This window comes from Prionailurus viverrinus, chromosome A1 (genome assembly GCF_022837055.1).
Source record: "Prionailurus viverrinus isolate Anna chromosome A1, UM_Priviv_1.0, whole genome shotgun sequence".
Classification (NCBI taxonomy): Eukaryota; Metazoa; Chordata; class Mammalia; order Carnivora; family Felidae; genus Prionailurus; species Prionailurus viverrinus.
This window is the reverse complement of record NC_062561.1, coordinates 60,576,625-60,589,019: the sequence shown is the minus strand read 5'-3', so window position 1 is coordinate 60,589,019 and position 12,395 is coordinate 60,576,625.

The window sequence follows — 12,395 nt, the reverse complement described above, 5'->3', positions numbered from 1 at the left end:
TGAAGCCCTCTTTGGATTCTGTGTTTCCTTCTCTTTCTGTCCCTCCCCCACTCTCTCTCTCTCTCTCTCTCTCTCTCTCTCTCAAAAATAAATAAACAATTTTTTTTAAAAAAATCCAGGACCCCAAAAATAACTATATCTACCATCACTTGGCCAAAAGTAATGCCTTTTCATAGTGCTCAAAGGAAGATTTATTTATCAAAGTACTACCTAGGTCTAGGAATAATAGACTCTGAGCTTTCTTCCCAAGCAGGCCCACCCAGAGATGTCTGGCAAGCACACAACTCTTTATTTGTTTGTTAGTTTCTGGTGTACATAAGTTAGAGAATATAGTCACTTCAGGGTAAGAGGGAAATAGGTTTTATCCCTGGTCTTCTTTTTACTAGAATGGATTCACTGCTGGGTGCGAGAATGTCCCATGCCCAGAAGAGAGGCATAGTGGGGCCTGACTTGTTCAGCTTTTCATTCTGAAGGGACATTCTAGGTTGCAATTCAAGGGTGCCTACTGCACTGCTAGCTACAGTAGAGGTTTCTCTTCCTTTTCTCAAAACTTAGAACTTTCCAAAGTGATAAGAGGAAGCCAGCTTGGGGCAAATGTACCACCCTTGATGGCCCTTTGTATTAGGTTTCTATGCCTGCTCTAGCAAATTACTACCAGTTTAGTGGCTTAAAACAACATTCATTCAGTATCTTCCTGCTCTGGGTCTTACAAGACTGAAATTAAGGTGTCAAGAGGGTTACAGCTTCTTTTTGTGGGATCTAGGGATGAGTCCACTGTCAAGCTCATTCAGCTTATTGGATAGTTTTAGTCTCTGTGCACCCAATGTTTCTTTCTTTCTTTCTTTCTTTCTTTCTTTCTCCCTCTCTCTCTCTTGCTTCCTTCCTCCCTTCCTTCCTTCTTTTTTTCTTTCAGATGTCAGTCTGTGTTTGACCTTTGCTCCTAGTGGTGCTGACACTATGTCCTGATGAATCCACTCACTGCTTTAGGCTTGCCTTTGTTGGCATTCAACTGGGTCTGTGCATTCCAGTTTAGCCAAATGACTTGCCACAGCCCAAGGCGGCGAGTGGAATTAGGAAAGCCAATTTAAATCCTTTCCCACTTCCAAAAATATATAACATTGAGACTATAGCATGGAACTCCCTCTGGTGATCTATTTTCGTGGAAGGTGCAAATAGAGCTAATTAAGTGACCCCTCTTTCTTTCAAACCCACCCTTTTAAATGTTCCCTTCTGATACTAGGCTGGGGCCAGCAGCTGACACCTCCTTTGTCTGCTGGCTCTTCCTCAGGGTTTGAAGTAGGAACAATAGATGGTGACTAGAAGAGAGGAGGAGGGGACAAGGCAGGCCCCCTCCCTTTATGCTTTGGGTTTTTGTCAGTGTCGCCATAGCAATAATCTTTTACCTTGGAAGTGGCCACTGGTTCCAGGCTCAGCTTCCTGGTGCCCTGCCAGGCCTCTCGTCATCACATCCCTTCAGAGGTACCAGCACCACCCAGCTGCTCTTATCAGAGGTCTGGGTCCCAATCCTACGTCCCAGGGCCCTTCCTCCCCAGTTCTAGATCTGGCCATGCAGATCCTTCCTTTTCCACAGCCCCAGGGTAACCTGCAGATACTTCAGTGTTCCCTTTTTCCTTTCAATTCTCTGTTATGTTTAGCCAATCACCAATACTCAATTATCTTTGTTTAATAATTAGTGTGTGTTTTCCTGACTCTACCCTCCTTAGCTTACTATAGGAGAGTAGGGCAGTGCTGCTTTAGCCTGAGGTCCTGCTATCTGCAAACTAGGGTCAGTGCAGGGAAGCGGTGGTAGAGAGGGCTTGGTCATCTCCCTGAGGTTTGTCTTTCCTTAGCAGCTGGACCACTTGCCTACAGAAAGTAAATTTGTGTTTTGATGAACATCATTATACCTTTAAAACCGAGTATGCTACAGATTTTTTCATGTATTCCAGAAAAAAAAACAAAAAAAAATGTTTCATTAATAACATTATTTTATTTTGGTATCTTTTCCATAATGGATAGATAAATTGCCAAATGACAAATTTATACTTCAATGAAATGTGATCATGATCCACATTATTTACTTATTTTTAAGTGCGTCAGATGTGCAGCTGTTTGCTAATAAATACTTTCATGTTTTAAAAATGTTGAGATATAAAACTAAAGTGGTCAATTATAGGAAAAAAGGAAAAAGGAAGGAAGGAAAGGAAAAACATGGCAAGGTTTTTTTTCAGTAATATACAAATTTACATGCAAAAGTTGTACTTATTGATGGGGAGTTACTTTCCCAAATCTTCTCTATTCCACTAAGTAAATGGTTTGCTATTATAGAAAGTAATTTATCCATTAAAATGCCACTTTCTGACATTGACTATTTCTAGAATAATCATACAAGTAGTTTTGGATAAAAGTACTTCCAAATGCAATTATTAATACTGAACATTTGTTCATTTGGAAAAGCATTTTATTTTAAAGCACTGTGTGGAATGCAAGCATGGCCTTTCAGCTATGATTAACCATGGTGTAAATTATAAGCAATAAAGTTTAATTATGTCATATTTATGTAAAATAAGGTAATTGAACATACATACAAGATATTCACATTATGAAAAAGTCAAAGTCATTTAGAGCAATCTGAATTATTATTATTTTTTTACTTCATGAGATATTAGAAATAAGAATGGAAATTTAAATTGTTTCTTTAGCATGCAGGACAGATATAGAAATAATTATAATGAGCTTGGATTAAGTACAACTTTGAATTATTTGACTTTTAAGAAAATAAATACTATATGCATATGCATACACACACATGAAAGTAAAAGTTATTTTTTCTATTCAAATTATATCTCCTGTCACACTTTTAATTGCAAACCTCAAGAAATCCCAGTCCTGTAGAACTATTATGAATAAGGACAACTATGGCTTAATTCTTACTGGTGGAGAAAAGAAACACACACACACACACACACACACACACACACACACACACACCTGGGAAATTGTATCTGCTCATACATCAGGGAACATCAGCCAGAGTGTAGCACAAATTCTCCCTGCTGTTAGACAACAAATCCTATTTATTTTTTGACCTGCTTGCTCTCTCTGTTTTTGTTGATCTTCCCAGACTTTGGCTACATTGTGTGGTTCTCTTGCCAATAAGGATACACAGCCAATTGAGGTATTATGGTTTGAGAATATTCCTTTAGAATTTATAATCCCATCCTTAGAAACCTGGAACACAAGTCTATTCTTCTGACATAAATGTCGGTAATAATTGCTTTCCCTCCAAAAAAAAATATGTGGTTTATGCATTGATTTTGTGGAAGTCCCTTGAGGTTATTAATTTAAGGGACTTACATTTTAAGCCCCTTACAGCAAAGGAGAAATGGCAAGAAAAATACTGATTACATGTTCTAAATGTCCACATACTTGCTTGCCTTCTCTTTGCCAACATAAAGTCAGGGGAAAGAAGAAAAACTATAAACTTTCAAATCTATTTTCACTGGCTGAATTTATCTTAATTTTTTCAATTTGAAAAAATAAAATAAAATGATAAACTCAAAGATTTGCTTATTTAACAGAGAGAGTTCTTTGGGAGCCTCTCTTGGAATTTTGAATTCTCTCTCCCTGGCATAGTGTGAAAAGTATATGGACATAAAGGCCTTTATTCCTGGAAAAAAACATTTAAATAAGAAGGACTTTGCTTTCACTAGGTGCAAGACCCCAGAAGAGCCTCAACCATGTTCTGAGCAATATCCACACTCTTCGTCACAGCTGAAGTCGCCGTCCCCCTGCTACAGCTCCTTATGTGCAGTCTTCAAATCACAGTTTGGAATGCATCATTATATCTCTGATTCATTTCTCAGTTCCTGAACCGGTGTTGGCACCTTCAGATTCACACTCTTATAATACCTTTCCTCAACTTGATGACTGTTTTTTCTTTGAATGTCTGTCAGCTCCTGCTTTGTTAGTCCCAAACACCACAGAACTTCTCAATCTTAGCCCTGGCTCCAGATCTGTGGTCTATGAATTGTTGGAGAAATATACTGAACCAAAGTCTTTTCCTAACCCAGAAAACCTGGCCAACAAGTCAGAAGAGAATGAAAGCAGTTTTATTGTTGGATAAGCATTAAACCATAATATGATGTACATCTGAGGCAATGCGCTAAGAAATTGCAGACACTGAAATAAATCATACTCTTTTATAGTTAAGCACATACAACTCTTTACATATGTGTGTGTACTCAATATAAATCTAATATAAATAATAGCACCTAGTGTATCTGAACGCTAGCTGGTAATAAGGGTGAATCTCTCTGACCTAAGAGGCTTTATCCAGAAAGAACAAATCTCTCTCTCTCTCTCTCTTTTCAGAGACAGAGAGAGAGAAAGAGGGGGGAGGGGCAGAGGTAGAGGGCAAGAGAGAATCCTAAGCAGTCTCCATGTCCAGAGAGGAGCCAGATGTGGGGCTTTATCTTGCTAATGTGAGATTATGACCTGAATCAAAATCTTGAGTCAGATGTTCAACTGACTGAGCCACCCAGATGCTCCGAACTTCTTCTTTCTTAGTGACAGAAGGTAGTTTTGCAGTTCGGATGAAGGTGCCCACTAAAGTTAGGCACCTACCTTCCCACAGAAAGTGGTAGATAGGGATGCTATCTGCTTTGATGATTGGGTTTAAAAAAAGAAGGTTTCCAGGTCCTTCAGAAGGACATTTCTTGGTCTTAAAACTGAGGAGATGCTGATTTTGCTTTTAAAAAGATTTACATACATTTCACAAAGAAAAAACTTACATTTTTAAATGTTCTAAAGTAAATAAGCAAAGGGAAGTGAGGGTAGAGTTGGGGTCTCTTCCTTTATTTCCAGCTGGATTTTTTTCTTTTTGTATTTACTCTTACAGTGTCAGTATCATGACCATGAATGTTTTGTGGATATCTTTCAAGAGCAAAGACCAAATGATAGGATGGTCAAAGATTTTTCTAGTTTGTGAGTATACAGAAGAATAAGGACTCTATTTTCAATAATTAACTGAAAACTCTCTCTTGGGAATGTGGTCAGAGAGATGGAAGTCTTCTTCTGCCTCCTACAGAATATTATCTGAAGCTCCATTGTGACCATCTCACTTGGAAGATGAAAAGCATAAGCTTAGAAAATTTCTCTAACAAACGTTCAATAATTTCCCCCTCTGAAAGAAGGGAAGTGAAATCTACATTATCTTACTGCAAGGATCAGAGGGGTAGGGCATTTTATTTTAAAGTGAGCTGTTTATACATAATTTTATATTGACTGGAATTAATATAAATGTAAATATATCAATATACATTCTCTGTCCAGAGAAGCATTGATTTATGCATTACCAAATTTTAAATCCCTCAGAAAGAGTAATTTCTTGATCCAGGAGTAGCTTTAGACTTTCCATGTCTCTGACTAGGTCTTAGGGCTAATTGGACCAGTGAAAAAAGTAGCCCCAAATTTTGGGCCATTTGGGAATAGACTTGTTATTTAAGGGGAAAATGCTGGGGTTGACAGAGAAAGGGGAAGAATATTATAATGTTTTTAAGGCTTGCCTCATTTATAAAAGGCAAATAAATGGTGGTCTAGCAATAGCCAAGATAATTCCTTCTCTCCCTAAGGCTCCCTTCTTTTGCACAATGGGGCATTTTTCCTGTGTCTATTTTATTCCAAGTTCATTTCCACTTTAGGGCCTATAAACACTATGTTCCTAGCAAGCAATGCCCCCACTCACATCATTTAGGACTTTCCTTAAATGTTGGTTCCTTACCAAGCCATCCCTGCTAACTGTCTAAAGTAGCCTTTCCACTATTGACTGCTTTCCTGCATTTTTCTCTACAGCACTCATTCTGGCCTCAGATTGTTTTAATTTTAGATTTATTTTGTCTTCCCAATTAAAATACAAGTTGCCTGAGAGCAAAAACTTTATAGATCTTGTTCATAACGTGCCTAGGGAAGTATTTTTCCCAGAACAGAACCTGGGAAATAAAAAGTATTCAAAAACAATGTAGGATAGATATACAATATGAACTCTGAGAATTGAGAAGTAGAATTTGGAGGATGGGCCAAAATCGGTGAATTCAGTATTTTAATTGTATGCACCTGTGATGACTGGACCTTTAAAAACACCTTTCAATACCTGCTGTTTTAGAGTGCTTTAGTTCATTGAATTATGTAGGTGAGAAACAAGAATAGAAATGAGCTCTCGGAAGCTATTCTACAACATCCATTCTGCTTGTTGCATTTTGAAGGTAGGATTAGAACATTTGTGACATCGTTGGCTCTGCCTTCCTTAACCCTTTTATGATATTAATACTGTAGCATATATGGTCATGTAATGGAAGTCATCAGTTAGTAGACCTGAATTATCTGTATTAGTTTTCAATTTTTATATGTTGCCTATTAATGTTTGATAGTCTTCTATTTTTGTTGTATATATTTAGAATTCTGTTATCTTTCACTCCATATTTATCATAGTCTCAGACAAGTAATAAGGATTCACTAAGTATTTGTCACCAGATTGAGTAAATAAGTGAATGAATAAAAAAAAATTTTTTTTTGCCATGCACAATTAACCTTGAAGTTTGCAAAAGGCCAAAACAAAGATTGGCATGTTTCACAAAAGCATTAGACAATGGATTTATTAAAATCTAAATAGACTAACAGATTAAAAAACCAGTGTATGGTTTTTCTACATTTAAAATTTTTATTTACATGAAAGCGTATCGTATTAGGTCAATCTGTGAGTCAATCAGTTGACAAGCACTCAACAAACAACTTCTGAGAGCCAAGTTCTCTTCTATATACTAGATATGCAATAGTAATCAAGGAAAAGTAAAATACAGAGACCTAACTTAAAGACATGCATTTTTGTCCAAGCTCCATTGTTGGTGGTCTTTCTACATTTCTGCTCTTTGATAGAGTTCATGCACACAGACACACATTACAGTATTTTAGACCAACCATGTTTCAATCCAACACATTTTTTTTACTCTATGTTTAATTCATTCAGAACTTTTAGTAAAAACAGAAAATGAGAGCAGTGCTTAACATTCTCTGAATTCCACATATCAATCAAACCTTTAATCCACATATTCTCAAATTTTGATTAATAAGAAGTTACAAAGAAAGAATAAAGCCAAAAAGAAGAATAAAGCAGATGAAAATAGGCATAAAAACAAATTGTAATATAATCCTTTTATCTGTGATCAGTTATTTCAATTTCTAACAACATTCCTTAGTAAAGATTTCAGAAGAGAGACAATGTATTCTAATAATCAATATCTTGAAATATTCTTGACATAATTCAGGATCAGGAGCCTTTATTTCTTGAAAACAAATTTTTAGGTTATAACAAACAACAATCAAAAACCATCTCAGCAACAATAGGATGGTCTTTGCTAATTCTCTAGCAGAGTGAATCATTGCTGTAGTGAACACAATCTTGTGGAATAATTGATTAAAGAAATCAAATTAATTAAGAAAGCTGCAGGAGTTATGTCTTTGTTATTTTTCATGTTTTCTGTCACCCCTCAAATATCTTTTATAAACTGAGAGAGCTATTTGAGATTAAAATGTGAAATTCTCCTTTAGGGACCAATAACATGATGACATTAATGAATTAAACTGACCTCAGCCAGGACAAATTCTAGCCTCAGCAATGAGAGGATATGTATATATCTGAAGGATACCAGTAGCTGCAGGAAAGAACAGCAATATCTATGATATATTCTGTCATGTACCACAAATTCAAATATCTAATAAAACACAGATACAGAAAATATCAAATTCATCCTTTCCCCTTCTTTTCTTCACTCTTTAAAAAATACTTAAAGCGTTAAATTTCATCATGAGTTTGAGACATTAAAATTTTCTTACAATCATTTATGGTTTTTAGCAAAATCATTGGAAATGCAAGCTACATAATACCTGGCATATGTCCAATACTTACTATTCACTACTCATTGTACATTACATACATTTATATCAATTATAAACATTATCTCAATTAGTCCTAGAAACAGATCTGTAGCAATATTTATCATCCTTGTTTCTCACATTAAGAAACTGAGAGTTAAAGGAACTTCCAGGTCGCCTGTGTGGTCAATGGTTTACTTACTCTCAGAGAGTCACCTCTAAAAAGCATTCTATATCAATTGGTCTATGTATCCAAAATTTCAGCTTTGTCTTTGTTGTTTTGTCAGCAACTTCAACCAATTAAAAATTAACATATGTGCAATCAATAGTAACATATGATTACATCACTGTGTTGGGCATTGGGGAAATAGAGATTACAGACTTAATTACTATCTTTAATTAATTCTCAGACTGGAGAAGACACCTTGTAAGCAAGTTACAATATATATTATACCGCAATAAGTGATCATAAAGACATAGTCAAAGTGCTGTGTAAGCAGCAAATTAGCAGTGCCCAGCTTTCTCTGGCACAACAGGCTGTGATAGGCAGCCTAGGTGGGAGACAGAGCATTCTTGCAATTGTAGTAACCTGCGTGGACATGGAGACCTGGACACTGAGGATGCCTTACTAGATCCATTTTGATGATAATATCTGTCCCTAATTGCTACAAGTGTTGGTTCACACCATTTCACAGCTACCTTTTCTCCAGTGAATTGGCCTTGTGCCTTGCCAAGTGCTTTCCCCCCTGGAAGCTACATGCACCCCTGCTACTGGGGGCAGACGTTTTCAACCAGCGGCTGAGGCGTAGGGTGAGCATCTCTTCCCCCTTGCTTTCAAGAAGGAGTAAGGCTGTGGTACAATTGTGCTCCAAAACTTCAAGTGATTCAGGCGAACTAATCCCCAGCTAAGAACTAAATTTTACTTAGTTTGTCCACCCTTGATCTATCCTGTTTCATTCACTCCCTGTCTTCTGAGAGTGTCCGTCTAAAGCTTTTGAAGGAGTTTCCAACTCCTGAGTTCCAACTCCTGCTTCTAGGGAGCCCACTCAAAGCTATATGGTTCTGTACCCAGACAGTGTGCATAGAGATTGGATTTTAGGTTGTATTCAGGATAGTAGTAGAAGAGGAAGAGGTAAGATAATCAAAGGAAAGAAGTAGACAAGTAACAATTTCAAACCTAACATTTTCATAAAATGTGTGTGTGTGTGTGTGTGTTTGTGTGTGATCATAAAGTTCTTGAACCAAATATTATCTTCTTCAACTGTTTATCTCTTCCTGTTATATCCCTTCAGTGTTAAATTGGTCCCACATGGATCACATGTCTTATATCTGGTGTTATGTACTTCACATAGTAGAGATTATAAGCCTTTAATTTAATTTAATTTAATTTAGATGTTTATTTATTTATTTTAAGTAGTGGGGAGGGGCAGAGAGAGAGGGAGAAAGAGAATCCCAAGCAGGCTCCATGCTGAGCCTGGAACACGATCTCACAACTGTGAGATCATGACCTGAGCCGAAATTAAGAGTCGGATGCTTAACTGACTGAGTCGCCCAGGTGCCCTGATAAGCCTTTTAAAAGAAATGAACAAAGACGTAGGATTCTAAATGTAACGATGATCTTGTCAAATTTTATTTATCTACCACAGTGTTTGACAAAATATTTTAAGTAAACATTTTTTATCAATTTTCTCTGATATGTTCGAACACATTCGAGGACAACTGTCATAGCAAACAATTATGTTATTTGGACATGCCATTACTTGAATGGAACATGGCAAATATAATAGTGCAATTGTCACAAAACTCAACTCAAATTGACTTACGCAAAAAAGGCAATTACCATATTATTTAAATGAAAAGCCAAGAATGTCATCAGTTCTGTCTTAATCTGGGTGTCAGACACCGTCATCAGAAATCGTGTGCTTTTTTTTTTTTATCTCATGTTTCTATTCATAATGGTTTTTCTCCAGCATCAAGTGATGACAGAATTTCTGCCCTCAGACCCAATCCTAAATCTCCTAAGTATCAAGCTAGCAGAATAAGAGGGCTTTTATTTTAGTATTATCATATAATCATCATGTTTACTTTGCTTACAAAGTAGGTAATATGTCTACTCTTGAAATAACCACTGTGACCAGGAGCTAGTGCTATATGCATTTACTAATACTGTGTTATGTGGTGTTCCACCAGTAAAAACACTCTGGATACGAGGATTTCATTCTTGCCCTGGCTAAATGTGGATGACATGTCCTAAGCTTGGTGCCACAGAGGGAGACACTGTTTGCTCATATAGCCTGCAAGAGTGGGCGTATAGGAGATATTTCCAAAAGGAATTTAGGATGATAGGTAGGTCCAAACCAAAATATTCTGTCATAAAAATGGTATTTATGGTGAATAATTTAATACTCAGTCAATGCATAAAAAGTGAACCTAGAAATTACACTAAGTTACAGAAGAGAGTTAAATTAATAGTTAAGAATAAAAAGTATGCTTTAAAATTTTATAATTGCAAATGAAGATTTTAAAAATGTTTAATGGAACATTCCCTAATGAAACTCAAATAATTAGAGGGACATAAAATATCTCTGCCCTGCAATTATGTAAAGGTATAAAGTGTCTCCTTTAAATAAGTCAATTTTTTTTTAATTTTTTTTTAATGTTTATTTATTTTTGAGACAGAGAGAGACACAGCATGAACGAGGGAGGGGCAGAGAGAGAGGGAGACACAGAATCGGAAGCAAGCTCCAGGCTCCGAGCCATCAGCCCAGAGCCTGACGCGGGGCTCGAACTCATGGACCGCAAGATCGTGACCTGAGCTGAAGTCGGACGCTCAACCGACTGAGCCACCCAGGCGCCCCTAAATAAGTCAATTTTTAATAAATTGATGAGATAATTGATATAATCACTAGCATGGTACTATATTCTTTAGTGTTAACCTTTTTTATTATTAATAAAACACAGATACAAGAAAAATATACAAAATAAAAAATAGTTTAATGAATTTTAATGAGGTGAACACAGTATTAGAAGACATTGATGTTCATTGCTAGATCCATTAATTTGTTGGAGGTTGACAACTTGTAATATTCTAATCCTATCACATATTTTTATTTACATATGGAATAATTTTATTTTTTTTAATTTTTTTAATGTTTATTTATTATTGACAGAGAGAGACAGAGCATGAGCATGGGAGGAGCAGAGAGAGGAAGAGACACAGAATCCAAAGCAGGCTCCAGACTCTGAGCTGTCAGCACAGAGCCTGACGCGGGGCTTGAACTCACAGGCCGTGAGATCATGACCTGAGCCGGAGTCGGACGCTTAACCGACTGAGCCACTCAGGCACCCCATATGGAATAATTTTATAAATAATCACCTACCCTTTTCTACTCTTTGGTTACGTAGTGGTATATATCAAAGAAAAGACAGTATAATTATTTTATTTTTTTTCTTTGTGTGTTTTATTTTCTATATTGAAGATACTGTAAAGGTAGCCTATTATCCTATAGAGATTTTAAAATACTTTAATATCATTATAAACTCATAAATTTGAACATACTTGATAGATTTTAATGCATTGCAAATGTTATTCCTAATGGGGTCAAATGGTGTTCTTTGACAGCAGAAACCTTTTCAAGCTGGCTTTCCAGCCTTGGACAGTATCTCAGTAAACATTAATAGCTTTTTGATATCTGATTTAACAGGAAACTCAGGCTAATCTTATACATTTATTTTTGCCCAGAACTGGAATTATTCATTTCTCTAAAAAGCACTACATTTTTAAAGTATGAGATGTCATGTTATGACCAGAATTAGACCACTAGGAATGCTCATTGCTACTATGCTGGTCAACATTTTTAGTTATTCTCAGTGGTTACATACAGGAAAATATATAATACACACACACCCAAACCCACACCCACACCCCCGCTACACACACTTTTGTGTGTTCATACAGTTTCAATTGAAATACTAAACTACAGGGCTTTTACTGAAACTCTTCTATATTGAATCTGTGTCTCCTTATTTCCACACTGTGTTTCCTGGTTCTCAAGGATACAGGGATTGCAGAATTAGAATATCCCATAATATGCACACACCACAGCAAACTAGAGAATAACAATATTAGTATTCTTTGTATCAGAAAAGGTTCTCCAGAGAAACAGAACAAATAAGACAATAGGAAAGATAGGTAGATGGAGAGAGGAAAGATAGGTAGGTAGGTAGGTAGATAGATAGATATTAAGATGTATATTAGGCTGGAGATTATACACACACACACACACACACACACAGAAAAAGAAAAAGATTCATTTTAAGGAGTTAATTTAAACAATTTAGGGTACTGGCTAGTCTCAATATACAGAGAGCTCCTGTATACTCCAAACCCAATTTCCTAAATATTGACAGTTTATACTAGTATGGCATATTTGTTACAATCAATGAACCAATATCAATATATTTTT